This window comes from Bos mutus, chromosome 2 (genome assembly GCF_027580195.1).
Source record: "Bos mutus isolate GX-2022 chromosome 2, NWIPB_WYAK_1.1, whole genome shotgun sequence".
Taxonomy (NCBI): Eukaryota; Metazoa; Chordata; class Mammalia; order Artiodactyla; family Bovidae; genus Bos; species Bos mutus.
In genome coordinates this window covers 111,699,494-111,721,736 of record NC_091618.1, presented here as the reverse complement: position 1 = coordinate 111,721,736, position 22,243 = coordinate 111,699,494, and the positions used below count along the sequence as shown (strand labels likewise).

General features: G+C 43.8%; 1 long non-coding RNA gene across 2 annotated transcripts in view; it reads right to left on the bottom strand.

Annotated features, from left to right (window-relative positions):
- Positions 1-22,243, bottom strand: part of LOC138990384 (uncharacterized) — a 102,829-nt gene that overhangs the window by 66,191 nt on the left and 14,395 nt on the right. The window contains exon 3 of one of the 2 annotated variants that reach the window (XR_011466448.1): positions 3,610-3,720. This is a non-coding gene — a long non-coding RNA (uncharacterized lncRNA). Of the gene's footprint in view, positions 1-3,123; positions 3,721-22,243 lie in introns of those variants that run through there. The other variant, XR_011466447.1, reaches the window with a different exon arrangement.

Here is a 22,243-nt window from a genome sequence, read left to right as displayed (position 1 = left end):
CTCTCAGGGCAGGAGCTGGAAATCAGGTTGCTTAACCATCTCCCCAGTGAATGTGATGTGCACTAAAGTGGTAAGACCTGCTTGACCCACTGGGTCTGACTCGTTACCTCTAGCAGTATTGGGTCGCTTCCTTCCCTAAGTTCTCCAAGTCTTTTCTTTCCACAGGTCTTTTCTGTAGGGGGAAAAAATGTATAAAGAGCTTTGAAAATGTGAACTAATGACTAAGATTATGATTTCTTGGAGGCAGATGTCTATTTCTCTTGGACTTCACCTTATCAATCCCCTATGGTCGGATAATCGCCCACGGAGGATACCTTAACCACCTTCCATCCCTCGCTCCACATAGAACATTTAGTCCCCACCCCCAATCCCATGAGATCCATTTCAAAGTTTGATGGCCATTTGGGGGCACAAATCTACGGTATTTCTTTTTTGTGTAGCAAAGTTGCCTGGAGCCACTGACTTCTATTCTACCTGTTTAGAAAACAATATAACATGACGATTCTGAGAACTCATTTCAGCTTTATTTTTTAAAAAGCCCGCAGGAATACAGAAGGCACCACTCCCTACTGCTGGCTAAAATACCAAGATAACTAAATGAGATCTTATTCTTGTGCCCAAGATGGCTGTTCGTCTGTTGTCGGAGAGGTGACAACAGTAGGTCTGCGGCCTTCTTACAACCAGGAGCAAAAAGCTGACAGCGCATCTACACGTATTTTGTGTTTGCATCTTGCTTCTAAAGAAGCAAACCACTTCTGTGTGTGCTTTGTCATGGAGGAAGGCAGTTATCCACCCTGCTTCATAAATAATCCTTCTGTGGCCAAAGGAATGTGTGATTTGTCCAAGGTAGAGCACTTAAGTAAAAGCAGAATTCTAGTAATTAATTAAGGTGACTGATCCTTGGGTCAGATAACTGAGCTACACTCTTCACATGAAATTATCTTTTGGAGTATTCATGACATCTTAATCTTGCTGGCATTCAGTCTGCAAATTAAGCTGAACCACAGGAAACTCCATTTCTGTACCCTTTCCCTCACCTTTCATGCCATATTTTCTGACATTAGGGATCTCATCTCTTTATATTATTCATCAGAGGAAAAAATAGCATTAATTAATATCAGAATGTTAAGGAGTTAAGATATTATTTTTCTCCTAGATATGTGGATTGTGAAAGAGAAGCTTAGAAGAGAATTGCTTTACCCAAAGAAATGGCTGGCTAATGGTGAAATTTTAGGAATCAGTGGGTCAGAAACTTCCTATTATTCCTTCAGAAGTATACTTATTCTGCCCAAGCAGAATGGTAAAACCTGTCTATAAGATGCAGTATATTAGAATGAAGAAACTGTCAAACATAATATGAATTTAAGCAGGGCTTCCCTGGTAGTTCAGTGGCTAAGACTCTGTGCTCCCAAAGCAGGGGGCCTGGGTTCCATCCCTGGTCAGGGAACTAGAGCCCACATATAACGAAGAGTTCATATCCTCAACTAAAGATCCCAAGTGCTGCAACTAACATCTAGTGCAGCCAAGTACATTTTTTTAAAAAATATGAATTTAAGCAGTCAAACTCTGTTCCAAAGCACACCTTAAGAAGGTGATGTTGGAGATCTAGAATTACATTAAATAAATCTGTAAACCTGGCAACTTCGACCATGGCCCTAGATGGAAAACAAAAACTGGATTTATTTTCCCACCCAAAACAACTAAAAAGCCAGACAAAATATATGAAGATAGTTCTCAACACAATGGACATCAGACAATGAAAGGCAGTGATCCCTGAGAGACAAGACATGAATGAGCTGAGCCCTAAGACTGCCCCGGCTTTTGGCATTGAGAGAATTTCCAGCACACAACACAAGAAGGGGGAACCCAGATGGAGTCTGGTTGTCTCCCTGAAAAGAGGAAACAGGGAAGGGCTTGGTGGCTCGAATCCACAGAGTGGAAAAGGAAGGGATGTACAGAGAGAGGACTCCGAGACAGGCGGAGGATCCTCCTGACTACTCACTCAGCTGTGTATCGTTCAGTGCCTGCCTGAGAGTAAACTGGCTGGGGCGGAGAAAAGACTACCTGAAGGGGTTAGAGAGGACAGAACCAGAGAGCTCACAGCCGGCTGGGGATAGTGCCCGTTCCCACCAGCCAGAGTGAAAAGCCTGACAGCTCACAGGGCGTGAGGCAGATGACTCAGACAGGTCTTAACTTGGTAGTAGGAAAAATTAACCCTAGACTAAACACTGCCTCAGTTTAACAAAGCTTACTCAGAAAGAGACAGATAACCTGAATAGCCAATTAAAGAAATTGGATTTGTAGTTTAAAACCTTCCCACAAAGTCAACACCAGGTTCAAATGCCTTCATATGAGAATTTTACCAAATATTTAAAGAAGAAATAATACCAGTGGTATACAAACTCTTGCAGAAAATTAAAGGGAAAATACTTTCCAAGATTCCTTACAGCCAGTATTAGTCTGATAACAAAACTCAGACAAAGATATTATATATATAAAAAAAAACAACTGTGGACCTATAGTCTTTATACAAAGACGCAAGAATTCTCAACAAAATTTTAGCAAATTGATCCAACAATGTATAAGATGGATAATACATTCTGACTGAATAGGTTTTGTCCTAGGGAAGCAAACCTGGTTCCAGCATTCAAAAATCAGTCTGTGTAACTCACCGTATTAATGGACTAAGAAAGGAAGACCATGTGACCATCTCAACAGATACAGAAAAAACACTGATAAAATCCAGTTTCCGTTCCTGATAAATACTCTCAAAAACTAGGAAGTGGTGTGAAAGGGCATCTCAAAAAACCCAAAACTAACAAATAAAACCTACCACTATCATCACAGTTAACAGCAAAGACCAAGTGCTTTTCCTCTAAGATCAAGAAAACAGCAAGGATGCCTGCTCTGACCATTTCAATTGAACATCGTATCAGAGGTTCTAGCTAGTGCAATAAGGCAAGACAAAGAATTTAAACTTATCCATATTGGAAAGGAAGAAGTAAAACTTTATCCCCAGATGACATGGTCATCTATGTAGAAAATCCTGTGGACTCTACAAAAGAGCTATTAGAACTAAAAGTGATCATTTGTACTTCCACATCCTAGCAAGAAAAACTGGAAACTGAAATTTTAAAAGCATTCTAGTGCTTTTAAATTATATTATAAAATGTCATTTATAATAGCATTAAAATTAATACTTAGAGATAAGTATGACAAAATTAGTGTAAGGTATTTATTTTTAAAAGTTACAAAATGTTGCTGACAGTAATTATGAAAGACCAAAATAAATGGAAAGATAACATGTTCATGGATCAGAAGTCTCAAAATTATTAATATGCCAGTTTCCCCCAAACTGATCTACAGATTCAATGCTAACATCCCCATCAGGATGGGCTGAAGGGAGGGATTGCCAAGGGGCATGAAGAAATATGGGGGGGATGCATATTTGTCTTAATGTTGTGATGATTTCATACGTATATACTCTTAATGGCTAATTTTATGTGTCAACTTGACTAGGTCACAGGGTTCCTAGATTAAACATTATTTCTGGGTATCTCTGAGGACATTTCTAGGTAAGATTAGCATTTGAATCAGGGGACTCAGTACCATCGGTTTCCCTTGTTTTCAAGTCTTCAGATTGAATTACACCACTGGGTTTCCTCGGTCTCCAGCTTGCAGATGACAGATCGTGGGACTTCTCAGCTTCCACATCAGTTTCTAAAAAGAAAGGAAGGAAGAAAGAAAAAGAAAAGACAATGAGAAAATATATAATTGGTTCTGTTGCTGGAGAATATGACTAATACAATACATAAGGAAAACATCAAATTATACTTTAATTTTTAGTTTAGTGCATATCATTTATACTTCAATAAAGCTTTTTTTTTTTAATCAAGAGAACCAATAAAATACACACATATTATCTAGCCTGAAAAAAGATACATGGTAGAGTTACCACCATCCTCCCAGCCACGGCAGACATGGCCAATCGATTTCACGGTGATTCAGACAGCCGCTAACAGAGTCAGACCTTAAGATAATCTCTATCTTGCATGTCTGACCCAAGTTAGCCACCTTATTTTATAAAACTGAGGCCCAAGTGCAGAACAATTAGTAACTAAACTGAAACTAGTATTGATGTCTCTGTGGTGCTAGTGCAATGTGCTTTTCACAACATAAGTTTCAGAAAACTGGAGTAGGGAGAAACTGAAACCACAGTCTAATAAAGAGAGACTTGCAGAAGACTGTGAGGTAAAAAAAATCAAAGATTTTAATGGGATGCGACCTTTTGAAGAATGTCAGTGAAGTGTTGTAGTGCTGATTCAAAATAGATCTATTTTTCATAACACTAATAATATTTTCATGCAAAGGAAAGATGTGCCCACAAGAAAATTAATGTAATTCTTATTTTTATATTTTTAATAATGAAATGTTACAATGACTCAAACTCTTTTTGACTTACCATGAAAGTGATTCTTAAGACCTGATAACTATCCTCTTTGCAAATAAGGCCAAGAAGCAAAATGATGTAAGAGTACAGAAAATGTAAGCCAATAAAATTATATGTAAATACACAGAAATGATACTAGTCCTGATGAGAAAATACATCATTAATTTGGGGCACAAGTATTCCTCTTTAAAAGCAATGATTATTTAAAAGCTATCTGTAAGCCATGTGTTCATTTAATAATAATCACATGTGCCTACAAAGATAAAGACAGATTACTCGCTGATGGCAAACACTGAACAAGTCCACAGTCTTTGGGTCTGCCTTTTCAGTGTTACTCCTACTGTGAGTTCCCCATGGGCAGCAGCTAAGCTTTCTCATCTTCGTATTGTCAGAGCTAGCAGAGTCACTGACATATTATCAGTCTTTTCTTCTTGCTTCCTGGCTCTCAGCATGTGAGATAATAAATGTCCCTGTTGTTCCAGCCAGTTAAGTAGAAGTTTCCTTACTTGAAGTCAAGGGCATCAGTATGGACACAACCACTGAGCTGAGTCTCAGTTTCCTCAGCTCCAGAAGAAGAAGAGTACAATCTGCCTTCTAGGGTTTTGAGGGCAGTAAATGAGATAATGCATTTACCACTTCTTGCACAGGATCTGTCTCAGGAAGTGCTAAATAACTGAGTTCCCTTCCTCTTCTCGTTTCCCTTTCTCTCTTGTGGAATTTTCAATGTAAATATTAGAGACACAAGGTTCAACACACTGGAAGCTTACAGACGTGTCATTCTGTTATGTCACCTGCTAAACTCGATGCCACCTATTTTGAGAGAACTCATTTTTACATTAACTTTCACTGATTTTCTCTCTAATTTGTGTTGCTGTTAAACTCACCAAAGGATTTAGTCCAGGAAACAGAAGAAGGGGTATGAATGAAAACCTAAATTTGCACTAGGCAAGCAACAAAGAAAACAGCTGAAAAGAGTGTTCCTCCCAGGGAAGTGATGAGGGGTAATATAATGGAGGGAATGAGGAGTTACAAACTGCTAGTGTACAATAAGCTTAAAGGATATATTGTACAACATGGGAAACGTAGGCAACATTTTACAGCAACTGTAAATAGAGTAAACCTTGATTGTATCCCTGTGATTTATATAATATTATACATCAACTATACTTCAATTAGGAGGAGGAGGAGAGGAGGGGGACTCTTCCTCTCAAATACTAAGCCATTTTGCTGGTAGTCCAGTCGCTGCAACCCATGTTCACTCCATCATAATTTTCAAAAATTTTGCACTTAGAAAATGTTAAATTTATAGGAAAGTTGTAAGCACAAAGAATAATAATACTAAGAACACTCATATACTCTTTACCCAGACTCACCTATTGTCAACATTTTGCCCATTTGCTTTATCATTGTTTCTCTCTCTCGAAATCTCTCTCCATCTTCATATACATTTTTTTTTTTTTCTGAATCATTTGAGGGTAAGTTGGTGATGATTCCTACAATGTTTTCTGTTATGTGCTCAGTTGCTCAGTTGGGTCCAACTCTTTGGACTCTATGGACTATAGCCTGCCAGGCTCCTCTGTCCATGGATTCTTCCAGGCAAGAATGCCAGAGTGGGTTGCCATTTACTTCTCCAGGGGATCTTCCCAACCCAGAGATTGAACCTATGGCTCTTGTGTCTCCTGCACTGGCAGGCGGATCCTTTACTGCTGAGCCACCTGGGAAGCCCCTTTCCCATTATAATACGTTTTAATTTTAAATTTTGTTTTAGAATTTAAACACTATAAAAATAGATACTTGTATATGGTTCAAAATCCAAAGTGTACAAAAGAGGATAGAGCTAAAAATAGGTCTTTCTCCCATCACTATGCCCTAGACACCCTAAGTCTCAGAATGAGAACTTAAAGTTCAAAAAGGAATGTATCTTGAGATTCTCCGAATTCATTTTCTTTCGCAGTTACAGGAAAACTTTCATATATCCAAAACAATTGTGAAAATTATATCTTCCCAAAAGAAAAAATCCAAGAAACCTAATACCTATCAGAACCCCTCAGAAGCCACTGCTCTTTCTGGTGCTGCAAAGGTTTGAGACTTTTGGCTTTACTTAGCCATTTACTTATTCATACATTCTTTCATTCATCTACCAATCCTTTACTGAGTCCCAGGCCCTGTGCTAGGGTGACATATTGTATTTCCAACCTTGTCCATCCTACAGCTCTTTTCACGGTATGATTCTGACAACCCTTCCATAGAGAGGTGCATCTATGTTCCCTGCCCGACTTGTGACCATAGCAGAAGTGACATCATTTATGTGACTTCCCAAGGGCCAGGTCATAAAAGGTAATACAACTTCTTCCATCAGGCTCTCTTGGGATGCTCATTTTTGGAATCTAGATATCATTATGTGAGGAAGCCCCAGCTGCCCTGTGAAGAAGCCCATAGGGAAAGGAACTGACAGTTTTCACCAACTTGTCAGCCACGTGAGTGAGCTGCACTGGAAGAGGACACTCCAGTGGGAGTCACCACTTCAGTGGAGACCCAGTGGAGCCACCCTAGCTGAACTGCATGAGCAAGGACAAGCTGTCTCCTGAATCCTGTCCATGCTGTGAATGTGCGAGCAAATGAAATCTTTTGTGTTGTTTTAGCCTTCTAAGTTTTGGAGTATTTTTCCCATAGTTAACCAGAATAGCTGGGTACAGAGGATGCAAAGGAAGAGATCTATCACGTAGGGTACTTGCTTTCAAGAACCTCATACACTAGTGGAGAAGGTAAGCAAGTCAACAAAAACTAGTTAAATACCATATAGTGAGGACTTTCTATATAAATACCATTCCTATATAAAATTTTAAGAGATGGGAAACATTATCTGAATATAATGGAGACTCAGAAGGACTTGAAGAAAACAAAAGCTGGCTTAGGTCTTAAAGGATGAATAGGAGTTCATCAGATAGAGCAAGAGGTCTGGTGGGTCACTGCAGTGTTACAGGACTTGGCTGCTGCTGCTGCTGCTAAGTCGCTTCAGTCGTGTCCGACTCTGTGCGACCCCATAGACAGCAGCCCACCAGGCTCCCATCCCTGGGATTCTCCAGGCAAGAACACCAGAGTGGATTGCCATCTCCTTCTCCAATGCATGAAAGTGAAAAGTGAAAGTGAAGCAGCTCAGTCATGTCCGACTCTTAGTGACCCCATGGACTGCAGCCTACCAGGCTCCTCCGTCCATGGGATTTTCCAGGCAAGAGTACTGGAGTGGGTGCCATTGCCTTCTCTGACAGAACTTGGGAGTAGACCGTAAATCAGGGTGGTGAGGAAGGCAGGGGTAGGATAAAATCAGAGAGAAGGAAGGACTTAAAGATGTTGGTTAGAATGAGGACTGGGAGGAAGCAGGAAATGGGGAGGCTCAGAGAGGGAGAGAGCAGGAAATATATGAGGCCACAGGATCACTGAAGTTACTGCGTAGGATGGGGTCGTCAGAGAGTGCAGAACCAAGATCCATGCCTGATTCTGCCTCTGACATGGGAGCATTGTGAGCTTTAGGAGCCTGGGAGAATGTCTCTGTCAATGGAAGGGTTGAAATTTAGGAGCTTTAAGGCCCTGTCCAATTTTGTGGGGCTAGTGGTAAGCAATCTGCCTGCCGATCCAGGAGACAAGGGTTTGATTCCTGCGTCGGGAAGATCTCCCCAAGGAGGAAATGGCAACCTCTCTGAGCCTCCCCATTCTCTGCTTCCTCCCAGTCCTCATTCTAACCAATACCCTTAAGTCCTTCCTTCTCTCTGATTTTATCCTACCCCTGCCTTCCTCACCACCCTTATATACAGTCCACTGCCAAGTCCTGTGACACTGCAGTGATCCACCAGACCTCTTCTCTATCTGATGAACTCCTACTCATCCTTTAAGTCTAAAGGTCAGGGCTTCTCAAAATGAAGTCCCATAGAGTCAGGATGCCTGGGTACCTGCTAATCTGTATTATATCTGTTCCCCAGGTTATCCCAATGCCAATTATGTTTCAGAAACATTATCATACGAACAGAATGAAATTAAACTTCTCATACTTTTGGTTTCATTGCATAAAATAAAGAACAAAGGAATGTTTGCATTCTGTGGAAAATACTGTAGAAATATAAAACTGTGTAAGATTTCTTTTAAATACCACACCAGTTTATAGTTTTACACGAACTGTAAACTGATTCTTTTCCCTTTAGATAAGAAAGTAGGGCCTCCCTTTCCCTTTTCTCTTAAGGAAGCAAACTTATTCCACCGGAAGGGCCAGTAAAGTGCTATCCTTGACTTGGGGAACTGAGACTACTCCTGGAAGACTTGCAAGCCCCAGGGAGGGAGGGTGGTGAGTAATTCAGGATGGAAATGTTGCAACCTACTGCCTAACCGTCTCTAGCTGGAGAGCCACTGAAAGCATCTGCCTTTTGTTTCTGGTATACATGGCAAAAAATACCAACAACTTCTAGAATCGTCTAAACAATTGGTCTTATAGAGATGAGGGTGACTGATTTCATCGGCTGGTACAGAAGCTGAATCATGGGAGGAATCTTCTGGAGGAGAAAATCAGAGCCTGGACAAGCTTCTAGAAATCAGGCAAGAAGAAACAGAGCAGAGGCAAGACCTGCTTTTCAAATGTTAATGAGTGCTCTTAATCAGATAACGTGGCTCTCATCAAGCCTTCCACTCCCATACACCCTAGTTTGGGGCTGAGCTAGACTGGCATGTGCTGGATTAAACTCAGCCCGGATCTCATCCAAGGGCAGGCCTGGTGTTTCATCTTTTAAATCACCAGGAGAATTGTAAATAACCGAATTTAGGAAATATAAATTCCCCCACCTCCCTTAATCTCAACAAACTCAGAGTAGCATGCATGTGTCTACTTGGCCCAAAAGATTCAGCAGTTAGCTGAAAAATTATCAGATCCTTTAAGAAAAAGGAAATCAGAGAAAGATGGAAAGAGAATGGAAAAAGGAGAACAGTGAGTGGAGATGGACCATTTCCAGACAGTGCCTTCCTGGGGTTCACCTGTGTGGGCTCCTTTGAGCAGTAACGGGAAAATGAACCGGAAGACCCTGAAGGGCAAAGGAGACCCTTCGGGGCAGGAAGCACTTTGTGCTGGCCCAGGCCCCGCCCCCTGCTCTGCCACTAGGAGGTCTGTGCCTCACTGCGTATTCCTGAGGATCACTGAGCTCTGGCAGCATCCTTCTTTCCTCCCGCAAGTGGTGCCTGCTACTCCTGGTCCAACCTTCCCCTCCCTCCAACAAAAGGTCCAGGAACGTGGCCCCTTTTGTAAGGCGCTTACAGAGTTTGTAAGGAATTTGTGGTTTATAGGAAGAAGACACCCCTAGGTGTAAAAACACAAACCCCAAAGAGATAAGGACCTACAGCATATATTTTAGCTCCTTTCCCCCCCTGATCTGTAGTACTTCTAAAAGATTTACTAAAATCCAAAAGGACAGAACGGTGAGGGGTGTTGCCTAATCTCAATCTCTTCCTTACCCCAACTTTTTTCAAGGTTTTATGACATATTTGACATGCTTGTTCTGTGATGATTTTGGTAAACCCAAATTTATATTAATGCCAGGAAAAAAAAAAAACTCTTCCAACCTGTAGGATACCTAAAACCAGGGCTGACTTTATCCCATTAGTCAACAGACAGGCTCAGGAAGCCACTGAGGGTGGGGTCGCCAGGAGGAACAAGGGGACTCAGCCTTTCTTCACCACCTGAGTCCATTCCGGGCCTGACAAGCTCCCTAAACACCAAAAGGGAAAACAACTTCACAAAATATTGCCAGGAAGATGAAGAACAATGTTCATGTATTTTATGTCCATGGCATAAAGCCATATTGGAAGTTTCTTTTTTCCTACATTATTTAGGACTGGTCCTTGAGATAAGCCTCTGTACCTCAAAAAAAGGAGACCCAGATCTCCTAACACTGAAGGGTTTACAAGATGGCCAGGGTTGAGTACCACCTCAGAGAAAGCAAAGCAACCATATCAGGGCATGAAAAAGAGGAAAGGATCTTTTTTTTCAAGGTCCTCCCATGGATTTTAGCATCTCGTGCATACAAGTAGTTTACAAAGTTTAATAACACAAGTCTTAACAATGAAAAAGACAGTCTCCTTCTCCCTTCCCCCACCTGTCCTTTTCAGCTATTTCTTATATTTTCCCCTGGATATAAGCTTATACTGCTATTGATTTATCCATTTGGGACATGACATATTGGCTTCCTGCTGTGTTAGAAGAATTACATCAGTCTCCCTATTTTGCCTTCCCCTATTCTTCCAATATAGATAAATTCTGATTTTTATCAACAGTTCACATGTACATTATTAGAGATTGTTGCCATTGAGGAGAGAAATGAACTGAAGTTTGATTTCCTTGGTTTTCTGGCATTGAGAAGTCCTGGGCCATTGCAATTCCTGTTCTTCTGAACAGAACCTGTTTTTATACCTCTACGGTGTTTATCCACAGTTTCTGAGAATTCAAAGTGGTGTAACACGGCATGGATCTTTTCAAATTCACAGGGAAATTTTCTGGTATCGTTTCTTTGCCAATTCTTTCACCTTGTTCTTTTCCTCCTCTCTTTCTGGAATTCCTATTGGATTACAGTTGGCTTTCTGAGACCAATTCCTTTATTTATTCTTATCATTTTTTCCTTCCTGGGCATTTTTGTCTTTTGATTCATCTTTCTGGGAGATCATTCCACTGTATCTGCTAAGTGTTCCTTTTTTTTAGCTCTTCTATTTTTAATTTCTGAGAGATTCTCTTCCTTGTGCTTTGCTCATTCCTGGATTAAAGATCCTGCTTCTGATTAGTGGGTGCCACACCACTTCTTATCTCCCCCAAAATAGTAAATATATGTTGTGCATCTTGGCGAAGTTTTATCCTTCTCCCCTGCATTGTTTGGGTTTCCTCCTAAATCTTTTCCCTGCTGGAATCATTCTGGACTCTTTCATCTTGGAGGCTTTCCTCCAGAATCAGGTGAATTCTCCATGTCCATCTACATTGAAGATCCAAAAATCTGATTCATGGGTTTACTCTGAGGTGTGTGAGCAGGGCTTGTCGGATGGCAGATTTCACTGATGGGGACCAGGTGGTGGGATTCCTGAGCCCTTTTCAGGGTGGGATCCCAAATGGCATTCTTTGCAGGTCTTTTCTCTGCAGCCATTCGGTTCTCTGGGGTCTCTTTGATAAGGATACTAATTCCATTTATGAGGGCTCCACTCTTACAACCCAAGCACCTTCCCAAGGCCCCACCTCCAAATACCATTATATTGGGGGTTAGAATTTAACATATGATTCTGGGGGACACAACCATTCAGTCCATGGCAGGAAGGGACATTCTAGTTCCCTTTGTGTCCTTACCCTACCTTTACTTTAGATGGTCATTCTTAGATGATCAACTTCTCACTTTCCAACTTAAAATAGACTTATGCTTCCTGATGCATTCTAAAGTCAATAATCACTCCCCACAAAAAAAGTGCAATGTTTTCCTATAATATTTTGCCCCTTTGTAAACTAAGATTTGATGCATATTTCACCTGCTGAACATTGACCCCCATAAGGGCTTAGGATTGTCTCCACTGTTCTAAGGGCCACAGAAGATAACACAATGCCCAGCACATTCCATATCACAACCCTTAGGAGCTGCAAAAGATCTTAAGTTTATTTGGTCTAATCTTCTTTTACAGATGATCTAAGTAAGCCCAAACAAGATGAAATTATTTACCCAAGATTCTGAGGAAGAGGTTAAGCAAAAACTTGACCTGTACCTTTCAACTCAGAATTGGCACCCTCCATTCTTCCATGCAGCCCAGAACAGGTGTTCAGAAGTATCTCATGTCTACATCATGACCTATTCATCCGTGTCCTCCCCATCATAGCCCAACTTTCTCTTTTCTTTTTAAATGCAATTGTTTTAACAACAATAATACTTAACATAAACTGAACAGTTAATTACATCTAAAGGAAAGAAAGCTAGGACATAAGATATTGAATGAATAACTACCTACCCACATATAACACACAATCAACAAGACTCTCCATCAATATTTCTATCATTGGAAAAGACCCTGATGCTGGGAGGGATTGGGGCAGGAGAAAAAAAGGGGACGACAGAGGATGAGATGGCTGGATGGCATCACCGACTCGATGGACGTGAGTTTGAGTGAACTCCGGGAGTTGGTGATGGACAGGGAGGCCTGGTGTGCTGCGATTCATGGGGTCACAAAGAGTCGGACACGACTGAGCGACTGAACTGAACTGACTGACTGATGCTGTCATAAAGGGTGTCACAGGTCTGCACATTTTATGCCCCTGGAGGCAGACAGCTTTGTGCACCTAACAGAGTCTTTTTTTAACTTGACAAAACTAGCCCTAACTAACCTCTATGCTCGTTGAGTGTTGCCTTCTCTAGGGTCACCTGAGTGAGTTTAGATTTGAACACCTGACTGCAGGAGATGCTGATCGTTTGCTTTTGAGTCTCACCCAAATGGGCTTGCCCCGTATGACTCTTACTGGCTGGAGCGAGAACCAAACTCAGGTTCAACTGCTCATCTCTGAAAAATCAATGTTCGAGAGCCAAAGGTTGGTGGAAAAAGGAAAATGTTTTATTCAGGAAGTCACCAGCCTGGGAAGATGGCAGACCAGCATTCCAAAACCATCTCCCAGGTGTCAGTTAGAGGACAAAAGGCTTTAAAGGGGAGTTTCAGGTGGAGGGCTACATGCGGAGCAGGACAGTCAGCTCCAACAATCATCTTGAAATGGGTCATGCGGTGGTCTGCTCAGCATCACCTTGGATGGATTACTTTAAGCAGTTAATCTTCAGTTCCAGGGTAGGTGTGTTCCCATTTCACTGAAGCCAGTTCTTGTGACTGCAAGATGGAGCAGCTTATGTCATAGCTACAGTTTGCTCATCATGCAGTTAGCTTTTTCTTTCTGGAGGTGATTTGAGTACAAAACAACTCACAAAAGTGCCTCAGACACTGTTATCTATGTCCCCCAGGGAGGGAACTAAAGATTCTGTGGCTGCCACATGGCTGATTCACTGTTCAAACTGTCACCAGCTCTCCAGGCCTGACTGCCATCCTTGTCACATGTTCATTTCCTCTTAATCATCAATTCTGGAGTCAGGCTTTTGTGACTCAAGGCAGGCTTTTCTACAAACAAGAGGAGGGCAGTGGACACTCCAGCCCTCAGCAGAGGTTCACTGCAGGCCTACCAAATGCCAGGCCCTTGGGACACAACACGGGCAAAACAAAGCCCCTGCATCTGAGGTGCTTACAGTCTAACAACGATAAGCATTAAAAATAAAAAAAGTAAATTTTACAGTATGGTGGATTGTGAGAAGTGACATGTTGGATTGTGGGAAGTGATGTGGGGTAAAGGGGGATGGGAGTCCTGAGGCAGGTGGTCGGGCAAGGTGACGCTGGCACAAAGACTTGATGGTGGTGAGGGAATGTGCCCAGGAGATGTCTGGGGTGGGGGTGGTGGTGGGGAGAGAGAGGGGTGGCGGGAGGGGAGGGGGGTGATTCCCAGCAGAGGGAACAGTCAGTATGAAGGTCCCCAGGAGAGAGTTCGTCCAATCCATTTGAGAATGGGTGACATATTTGGTAAAAGACTCCTAAGGAAAAGAGAGTTGTCATTCCCTGATTCCAGAGAGAAACAAGAAAAGGAAGTTTCTAGAAAGAAAGGCTGAGAACCTGAGGTACAGAATCTGTAACGGTGGCGTGAGACTGGGAAAACTGGGTAGCCAGAAAAGATAACTGAGGCGAGAAGGCAGCACTTCAGAGTTGGGAAATTGCTGCCAGGATGATTCCCCTCGGGGCTGAACCTCACACTCCTTTGCATTCCCGTCATCCGTGGCAGAGCAGGAAAGGCCACCCGCCTGCAGAGCGCAGGGACGACTGGCACACAGCCCTTCTTGCGCTATGTGTGGGGAAGTACTGGAGTCAACCCGAGAGCTGTGCTGTGCGGTCTGCGGCAAATTTGTCCTTGAATTTATTTCTAAGGAGGGGGATGCACCTCAAAGAAAAGTTTAGCGATATTTTTTTCTATTCATCGGTTTATTCGGTCTGCTTAAAACCCAGTCAAATGAATTATGGAGTCTGAAAAATGCATGTGTGGCTAAGACATCGAGGCATGAGGGGAAGCTGTAACCTGGCGGTTGAACTAAACGGGAGTATAGTGCATATGTGTGTGTCTTTTATCAAGATGATGTTAATGGGGTGGGAGGAATGGGTATTAATAGAGCCTACAGATATACAAACCTTTTAAGAAGGTATTTATATACATTCCAGTGTGATATTGAATTGCATCAGGCTTTTTTGGTTGAAGTAACAGAAAGCACTTCAAACACTTAAGCAGAGTAATTTATTACAAAGCTACAGAGGTAGCTCCTGGAACCTCAGGGCAAGAAATCTGTCAGACATCCTCAAGGAGCCAAAATCTAGAACTAGCAGGTCAGTGGGAACCCAGGAGGCTCCCCGGGGTCCTGCTGTCTCCCACGCTCATGCCACACTGCCACGTGGTCTTCCAGCCCTGTCTCTGTGTGTGTACCCCTCCTCTTCTCTTAGCAGACCTCCTTCCCCATCCTCCACACGGCCTCCCCAGCATGCCTGGATTTACATTACCTCAGTTTCAGCAATAAATAGAGCCGGGGACCAATCTCAATTCCAACGTTGCAGGAAAGATCGGCACTGCTCTGGCCAGTGTCTCCGTCGACTCTAAGCAACCACAACCAGTGAGACAACCACTTGTTCAAACAGCTGCCCGGGCGTTTACTGTGACCTCAGGCGGTTTGTCCTAAATCACATTCACGGGGTTCTTTTCAGTAGCCAGTGGTAACCCCAACCCCGCTGGTTAGAGGTGTGTGAGTGCTGTAGTTCTCCTCCCCAACCACCTCCCTGTGCAGAGGGTGTCAGAATGAAGGCAGGTCTCAGGCAGAATACCACCACACTATTTGTGTACATGCCCGGAAGCAAGCACAGAACAGCAGACCAGTGGTTCCTGGACACTCAGAGAAGTACTGAGAGCAACAGACAACAGCTCACATGGGGACTCACTCAAGACAGGGAGAGGTGACAGCACTTCAACGGCAGCACCAGCTCAGCTCCCAGCTGCATCAGTGGCTGAAGCCTTGGGGACACAGCAGTGCGCAGAACTCCACGAAACCCCCTTCCCAGCGCTTCTCCGAGCTGGGGGAGGGGCATCGTCAGGCGGACTCACTCTAACACCACACTAATGCCAGGGCACAGGGGCCTTTATACTCTTTCTGGCCAACCCACTGTTCACCCATGCGAATCCTCCTGCTCATTAACAGACCCTCAAGTTCCAGGGGGTTGTCTTCTGCCACCTTTGGAGAATAGACTTCTGACCAGGACCCTCCAAATGTGCCTAGCATGCTCTGGAGTGTGGATTCCTGACTAGGGACATCAAATGTGAACCAACCAACCCTGGATTTAGATGAAAATCAATGAATACACACACTGCAGTGTTTGCAGTAAGGGCCCCTGCCAGATGAATTGGCCTCCTCTAAACGGTTGTCTTGGAAGCTCCCCCATGCCCCACTGCTTCTTACATGTCACTGGCCAGTCCTGTTAGCCAAAGAGTCTGGAAATGCTCTTTATTAACTGGACATATCGCTATCCATAGGGCTTCCCATGTGGCACTGGCAGTAAAGAATCTGCCTGCCAATGCAAGAGACATAAGAGGCAGACACACGTTCGATCCCTGGGTCAGAAGATCTCCCGGAGGAGGGCATGGCAACCCACTCCATACCTGGAGAATCCCATGGACAGAGGAGCCTAGGGGGTGATAGTCGGTAGTGTCGCAAAGAGTTAGACACGACTGAAGCGACTTAGCACATCCCTATCTGAACAATACAGGGGTCTCATTACCAAGGAAAAGGAGGGAAGACAAATTGGCTGGGCAGGCAGCCCCCTCTGCTGCACTCACTGATCTAAAGCAAACTGGAGGAGGAAATGGCAACCCACTCCTGTATTCTTGCCTGGAGAATCGCATGGACAGAGGAGCCTGGTAGGCTACAGTCCACAGGGTCGCAGAGAGTCGGACACAACTTCACTTTCACTGTCTCAGTTTCCTTATCTATAAAATAGGATTATCAATATCTACCCTTCCCGTTTCTCAGGGTTTGTGTGAAAATCAAATGAAAACACTTTGAAAACTTAGAAGCCTTGTTCAAACAGAAGACATTATGCTGACAGTTTATATAAGAAACCACAGTGTTGTATAACCATCAAAAGGGTCATTCTTTCAAATCAAAATGTAACCACACATAAGCACTGATGCCTGATTCCCCAAAGCTTATTTGTACTTTCCAGACCAGAAACTGTCATTATTTATTGTCAAGGATCCTTTCTGATGCTTGCTAGTTTATGGGAGGCTGACTGGACATACGTGGAGGCTACACAAAGTTTTGTAGATTTATTGGGGCTTTCTCTGTGCCGGGCGCTGTGTTGCACATGAATTATCCCACTTAATCCTCACACAGGCTCCAGGGGTGGGCAGTGCTGTTCTCCTCCCAGCCTGCAGATAAGGAAACGAAGACTGAACACCCTCAGCACCTAACACGGGTCAGTGGAGAGCCAGGATTTCAGTCTCAGCCACATCGGCAATGCCTGAGCATCATCCTCCAATTCTAAAATGTCGTAGCTTCCAGGCACCACGTATAGGGGTAGAGCTGTGTTCCCCTCTCCCCCTCATCCCCTGAAAAATACATGCTGGAGTCTTAACCTCAGTACTGGTGTGTGTGACCTCATCTGGAAACAAGGTCTTGGCAGATGAAATCAAGTTAAGGTGAGGTCACACCAGATTAGAGTAGGTCCTAATCCAATGACTGCTGTCCTTATAAGAAGAGGGAAATTTGGATGAACACACAGGGTTAAAGGCCATGTGAAGGCAGAGGCAGAGACTGGAGCAATACATCTACAAGCCAAGGAAGCCAAGGACTGCCAGCAACACCAGAGGCCATGAGAGATGCCCAGGGAGGTTTTTCCCTCACAACTCCCGGAAGGAACCAGCCCTGCCAACACCTGGATTTCAGACTTGTGGCCTCCAGAATGGTGAGAGAATCAATATCTGTCATTTTTGAGGCACCAAGAGTGTGGTGATTTGTTACAGCAGCTCTGGGGGCCTAACGCCTCATGTGAATACGTGCGGCCCTACAGGGAGCCCGGTGTGAGCTGGTGCTCTCTGCATCCCTGCACAAGTGAGGTCGGGGGCACAGCCTCAGCTTCCCATGGAGGTACCGTCTTTACAGACGGAGCAAGATCCTCCCCAGGCATGCTCCTGGGTCTGCAGAGGCCACCCTGGGGCCGAGGGGCATCTCTGAAGGCACCTGTGAGATGCGGGGCTCAGCCTGAGCGGCTCAGCCGCAACCATGAGGACTGGGCCACATGTTCAGGTCACAAGATCCATTAGGGCTGGGCAAGGGGAGAAGCCTCTGACTTTTCTTTCTATTCTCCTTCTAGTCTGTGGGGAACTAGATCTATTTGCTGGGTGAGGAATCTTGCATTTCCAAGAACCAGCATTTCCTATACTTTTGGCTCATTCCACCTTCAAAAATGTTTGCCAAATCTACATATCACTTGTTTTTTGAAAAGCAGTTTTATAACACTCCCTAAAATGAAAAGCCAGAATCACCTGCCAAGAATAAAAAGTAAAAGTACTAAAATGTAAATATTTACCTGTTTACTGTCTACATTTCAGGGAGAAGGTGATTGGTAAATTGAAGCAGAATCAACACTATTCTGATAGATACTCAGATACTCAGATCAACTCTACTCAGATAACTTTTGTGAATAGAACTGCTTTGAAAGCACCTGGAAAATATTAAATAACAATACGAAAGAAGTTTATTATTATAAACTTTATTACTGCACTGCTGTGAGGATTCTCAGACCACCACAGAACCACCTGTTTGGCACAACATTCTGTGGACAGAAAATTCCAGAATGGGATAAATCGAATTAGCTTTTAAATACTTAAGTGCCACTCACGTTTAAAAGAACAGATGCTGGCATTTCAAGTCTGAGAAAATTAACAGTGCGGACATCTGCCATCTGTATGACCTTGCTTAAGTGTCACTTTATCACCCCTGATAATAACTGGTGATGTATCTTGTCTTGACTGGAGAAAATAAATAAGACGACTGGGCCAAGAAGAGATCTTTTCATTGTGCTGGTAAGAGGAGAAATCTGGACACCCAGCCAAAGAACACAGGCTAACCTTTGTTCAGAGACTCGCATGAAGAAGAGGGGAAAGGGCTGCTGGGATAAAGAGACACTTGTGTTTGCAGCATGCGGGGGCAGGCGGGGAGCCGCACTCCCCAGCACAGAGCGAGCCTCTACGGCGCTGAGGCTTGATGCAAACAAGTGTGTCTATTTGGGTCTAATATTGCCTTTCCTGAAGTTGAAGGTGAAGACCCCTCCATGGATGCGATCCCAATATGGAAATGGAGGTATGAGGGCCTAGACTGCCAAGCCAGTCACCCAGCTTGGCATGAACTTTTAAGAGTTCGGCCGTCGTGAGAAAAACCATGAGAGCTATGCGTGTCTCCTGCCACCAGCTTTTCCTCTGCATGCTGCCCTTTGCAGGGATAGCGGGCCAAGCAAATGCAGGCTGCTCTCCACAGTAATAACCTCAGGTTAACTGCAAACCATGACTCCAGTGCATAGCAACTCAGAAGAGTACAAAAGACGGGGAATATAACATTTCTTATAAGGGAAAGACGAGTAACACCATCACATAATAGTGAATCTATAGTGACAGTGATGTGGTGGCCAGAAATAGACGGTTCACTCAACCAGGAACTCCTGAAGAGACTTTTTAACCAAGGGATATTGTTGCTGTTTAGTCGCTTAGTCGTGTCCGACTCTTTGCAACCCCATGGACTATAGCCCGCCAGGCTCCTCTGTCCATGGGATTCTCCAGGCAAGAGTACTGGCTGCTGCTGCTGCTAAGTCACTTCAGTTGTGTCCGACTCGGTGTGACCCCATAGACGGCAGCCCACCAGGCTCCCCCATCCCTGGGATTCTCCAGGCAAGAACACTGGAGTGGGTTGCCATTTCCTTCTCCAATGCATGAAAGTGAAAAGTGAAAGTGAAGTTGCTCAGTCGTGTCCGATTCTTAGTGACCTCATGGACTGCAGCCTATCAGGCTCCTCCGTCCATGGGATTTTCCAGGCAAGAGTACTGGAGTGGGTTGCCATTTCCTTCTTCAGGGGATCCTCTGGACCCAGGGATAGAGTCAGTTTCTTTTGCATTAGCAGCAGATTCTTTACCACTGAGCCACCAGGGAAGCCCAATGAAAAGTGGGGATAAGGAACAAGCCACAGAAGAAAACTGTCACCACCCTGTACTCACTTGCTAGAGCTGCTAGCACAGGTTACCTCAAACTGGGTGGTTTAAACAACTGCAATTTATCATCTCACAGCTCTGGAGTCCAGATGACTAACATCAAGGTGTTAACAGAGTTGCTCCCTTTGAAGATTCTAGCAAAAAATCTGTTCCAGCTCCTCACCTAGATTGGGTTGTTCCTTGGTGTGTGGCAGCAGAGGTTCAGTCTTCACATGGCATTCTCCACGTGTGCATGTGTGCATCCAAATTTCTCCTTTTTATAAGGACACTGGCCATATTGGATTAGGATGACTTCATCTTAACTAATTACATTTGCCAATAATCCCCACTCCAAGTAAGGTCACTTTCTGAGCTTCTGGGGGTTAGGATTTCAACAGAAATTTTGGAGGGACACAAGTCCACCCCTAACACCGTCCTAGGCCGGGAGAGGCAGAGAAGGAGAGATGTGGGAGACCCTGGTCGAAAGCTGAAGCTCAGGAATGCTGCTGTCACAAGTGACACAACAGGGCCTGAAACTGCCACAGCAGGAAGGGGCCTGAGAAGGAAATGTTCTGCCTCCTCTCTCATCCCACCCTCCAGGCACCAAAGCCAATCAGAAGGCAGAGGACGGGGGCCCAGGTGATACAGTTTGGGGAAATCAGCCATTCCTCAGGACAGGGCCGAGAAAGTGGGAGAAAGAAGAAGGGGTAGGCCAGCAGATACCAGGCGAACAGAGGGAAACCAGCAAAATGAACACCCCTGTACCTGACAGAATCAAGGGATCCAAACGGGTTACAGAAAGAAGTTGATCTATAAGAATTCTCCAAACTATAACTTAGGAATCTGTGCATCTAGAAAATCCAGAGAAAATTAAGGTGTGCATTCTCTCCCAAGAAAGATACCCATTTGAAAGTGTCTTCTCTTGAACTGAAAAGGCAGATCAGAGTCGAAGGTTCACATTTCAACAGGAAAAATAAAGGCCCCCAGAGAAAACATCTCCCTGGGTGCACATGCAGAAGACTTCCCTCAAAGCCTCCTCTGATCATCTTGTCACGTCCCTCTGTCCTCCTGACACCTGAGTCACCGGATGTCCCTTCGTCCTGTACTCTGTCAATCCCGTATCTCCATTTCTCTTCTCGTCACCTTGTTTCAGGACCTCCTTGCTTCTCCCTGCAGCCACCCCATCAGGTTCAGTCTTCCAGGCTTGGTCTCCCACAGTCCATCCTGCACCCTGCAGGCTGAGCAGTAAAATTCAGACTTCCTTGCATGATGGTCTAGGCTCTTTGCAATCTGGTCCCTGTCTGCACTTCAGGCCTCATCTCCCCCTTATCCATGCCCCACCCTCCCCTATGGCTCTCCAATAAAACTAACCCGCTCTGCCAGGAAAAATGTGAAAAATTTTGAAACAGGTCAAAAATAGATTACTGGATGTTCTGTCTGGTGCAGCCTACTGGGTTATCGTTATCTTTTCTGGTTTTGAGCTATTTTATTTCTGTTGAGTTGTAGACTATTTTATGTTTTATTTCTGTAAGTTGTACGCTAGTGAAAGTTATGTAAATGATTCTTGGCCATGGAAGTGCAAATTGTATCCCTGGAGATGCAATAGATTATCACCCCGTGGTATTGAACCGTTTTGCATCTATTCTTAACATCTTTTCATCATTCCTGATCATTTATAGATGAATGTTGCTTGAATTCTCCTTTGAACCATTTATAACATCATATTGATTTTCTCATTAATTAATGAGTTCAATTAAACCTTTGACAGGTGCTCAATTTATAAATCTATGAGTCAAATTTTATCCTTTTAAATTTTTTATCTTTTAAGAACTCCTAGGGTTCTCTGATTGGGCCACACTCTTTCCTGCCTCCCTTTGTACAAACTGCTGACACTGTTCAGAATACTTTTCCCCAGCTTTGTCTACCTGGTGAACTCCTAGTCATCCTTCAATACTCAGCTAAAGGTTGCCTCTTCTGTGAAGTCTTTCCTGGTTACCCAGTGGATACTCCTGAGTTCAGTGGTACTTTGTACCTGCCTGTATTTCCAAGTTTGGTATATGTGCCAATATCTGCTTTCCATACTAGTTCTGAAATTCCTATGGATAAGGACCATATTCCACTCATCTAGAATATGAGTATTTATGCTCCACTCTCCTGGGACAGAGTAGGCACTTAACAATATTTTATTGTTGTTCAGTCACTCAGTCATGTCCGACTCTTTGCGACCCCATTGACTGCAGCATGCCAGGCTTCCCCATCCTTCATCATCTCCCAGAGCTTGCTCAAACTCATGTCCATCAAGTCAGTAATGCCATCCAACTATCTCATCTTCTGTCATCCCCTTCTCCTCTTGCCTTCAATCTTTCCCAGCATCAGGGTCTTTTCTAATGAGTCAGCTTTTCATATCAGGTGGCCCAAGTATTGGAGCTTGAGCTTCAGCTT